Source organism: Trachymyrmex cornetzi, unplaced genomic scaffold, assembly GCF_001594075.2.
Source record: "Trachymyrmex cornetzi isolate Tcor2-1 unplaced genomic scaffold, Tcor1.1 scaffold264, whole genome shotgun sequence".
Taxonomy (NCBI): Eukaryota; Metazoa; Arthropoda; class Insecta; order Hymenoptera; family Formicidae; genus Trachymyrmex; species Trachymyrmex cornetzi.
The window spans coordinates 106,124-109,189 of NW_017297313.1; the positions used below are offsets into that span (position 1 = coordinate 106,124).

General features: G+C 44.4%; 1 pseudogene; it reads right to left on the bottom strand.

Annotated features, from left to right (window-relative positions):
* LOC108761820 (uncharacterized) overlaps positions 1–1,901 on the bottom strand; it is a 4,347-nt pseudogene extending 2,446 nt beyond the window's left edge.
* Positions 1,902–3,066: the final 1,165 nt, after the last annotated feature.

Sequence of the window (3,066 nt, forward strand, 5' to 3'; positions counted from 1 at the left end):
TTTAAATTTGGCAATTTCCTCCTTTAAGACAGTAAAATCTAACGAAATCTCATTAGATCGAAACTTCTAGAACATTTCAAAAGATTCAAGTAACTGTTGACAGGACTCCCTTTCCCGCTCAGCACCACCACTTCTAACGATATAAAAGCGCACACCAAAGACAGAGGCTGTCTATCTGTCTTCGGTTTTCTGACTTCTGTCTTTAGTCGTCTGTCTTCAGTCTTTTGAGAATCAGAGTGTCAGTGTCAGAGTGTCAGAGTGAGAGCTAGCCTACTAATCTCCTTCAGAGAGTTCTTCTTAGAAGCGGGATGCTCGTTCGCCAAAAATCCCGAGGGCCATTCTCCATAGCAGGCACATTCAAGGATAGCCGAGCAACACCGCGACGCAAAGTAAGTTGCACGTGGCACTTCCGTCTCAGTCGCACTACCCTCCGTTTTGTGTAAATATTAATTTTCGGAAACGATCGCGTGCGAACTATTTGAATACATGAATCTCGTCAATTTTATTCAATATTTTATATTTTTCATTACTAGTTACCTCAACGTCTCCATGTACGCGATATCAATTTCACGAGTCGAATCATCTCTTGAAATCAAAATAGAATAAAACGTCTAAAATTCATTTTCTTTTTTTTACCTTCTTCTTTCACTCCCCTTCCTCTCGGGCATAATTAAAGCGATTCGGAGCACCTGTAACGTCTGTGTCGTCCGAATATTGGTGTAACCGCGTGAATCCGGAGCAGGAAGCCTTGCGTGACGCAGCGCATGAGGGCCGCGCCAGGCTCCCTATCACCCGGGGCGACAGAACCCTCGTACCCGCACTCCCGTTAAACGGAGTACCACTGTAACCCGGCCTAGGAAGCCCCTCTCAGGGCCGCCGAGGCATTCCTCCTAATATTCCCTCCCGAATTCTGTCCTACGCTAGCCCTTCTCAGGGCTCTAGGGCGTCCTAACCCAGGCCTCCAGTCGCTCAAAACAGAGTCCTGGCCGCCCTTCCGAGCGGAGAGCAAAAGCCCCCTTCAGGGCCCCCTGCCGCTCCCCCTATCTCTAGCCGCCTGTCGCTAAGAATAGTGCAAGTCCTGTCGTAAAGTGCATACGATTTTGTTCCGCACCTCCCCGGATCGTCATTAGTTCCTACGCGGATATATTGTAGATGCCGAAGGGAAACCGCTCCGGTCGCGACCAGGCTCTTAAGCGGATGCAGCGCGAGTATTATTGGCGCGTGGACTTCGACCCGCGGGAATTCGCCGACCCGCGCATCGTCCAGCCGCCGGGATTTTACAATCCCGTGCCTGGCAACTGCCAGGATCTGCCGCCTCCACTGCCTCTACCCGCGAGACCAATGCCTAAGGTCGTAGAGATTGAGACGGTCACCGGACAGTTCCGTTCCACGCGCGATTTTATAATGAAAAGTATAAATAAACGAACGTTTTGAACTCTGCGAATCAGCGTTTCCATGTAATCATTTTGTGACCGTCGACCTCTCTCTTTTTACTCCGGTAACCGTGATTACCGGCCCTTGCCGCTCGGGGCGAGAATCACGCCGAGCCGTCGTTGGACGGGCCCACGCCGCGTTCGAGGGGTATTCGCACTCGCGCCCCGGACGTGACAATGTAACTGTTTAGTACGTGTGGTCCATCGTATTTTGCATTATTTATATCTATCGACCATACGTAGCGTTGATACGTGACGAATATTCGATGATGTAATACTAACACCGTATCCACATATTGTAAAGTACATAGATCTACGTACGTGGGTGTATTTGTTGTAATTTCGGTAGTTGGTGGTTGTTGTTGGTTTTGGATTTTTAATTCCATAATGTTGTTGAATAGCTAAAATGTCCTCTATGTTAAGTTTAGCGATTCTATTATTATTCCTAGCAGTGACGACTGCGAACATTATAGATTCTTCGCGCGAACTGTGCGTTAATCCTAATGCGTGTCCAATTTCATGTATTAATGTGTTAAACAAATAGTCCTTGTTACTACTAGCGGATTTATCAGTTAGATATATATGCCACGGTTCTGCACTATCTATGTGTATTTCAGTGCTGTAATTGTCAACGGTAGGAGGATAAAACGCGAGTTCTCCACCAGGTCTATCTAACGAAGAGGTGCAAATTTCTTCGTTGCGTTTACGATCAGCGTACGTGTGTGTGCCACTACGATAAGATATCAAGATATCGGGATTTACCGTTTTACGTTCAAATGATAAAGATGAATTAGCAGCCCATAGGGAGAACGCGAATTCAGTAGTTTGCAAAGTGTGTGGATCCGCTAGCTGGAAATTCCACGTGAGATGTGTTTTCGCCCATTTACGTCTACTTATATTGTGCTCGTAGATGTCAGGGAGACCACATCGTGGTTTACGCATTTGATACAACGTATAGTTATTCAATATACCATCACCCTGTATTTGATAATATTCTTGAAACAACGAAATAGCCTGTTTAAGTTCTCCCTCTTCGAATGATAATTGTGTATTGTTGCCAGCTTTACTCAAGTAGCCGTACTTTTGTACATACACAATTACTTCAGTATCTATGTTTTCACGATTCGTTGCTGCCGTCGACGCTACTGTTCTCGTTGTCGTCGTCGTAGTAATCGTAACGAAAACGATGATGTTGATGAACGTGAGAGACATCGCAATGTAACACAAGTGTACGACACGTGGTAAAAACGATGCGTACCCGAACGCTCTGTCAAGAGTAATGAAACACGTTTCATGATTTTTCTATATATACGACATGAATCATGATTCATACCTTAATATTTTGCAGACGAGACTCTTATCTATCGAAGAGGAAAGGGATATGACATCATCACTTTTTTTTGTAAGATATAATATATTTAAAGTAATATGTGTTTTACAATACAATATGATAGCGTGTGAAACTCGATAACGAGCTTGAAAAAATATTATACAATTTTGCGAATAACATTAGTCAATGGATTATACTCTGTCAACCTGTCATGAATAATAAGACAATAAGCTGTGGTGTTCAGTGGAATATTTTCCATACATTCGAATTCTATACGTATTCTATAGTAGTAAAGCTAGGCCG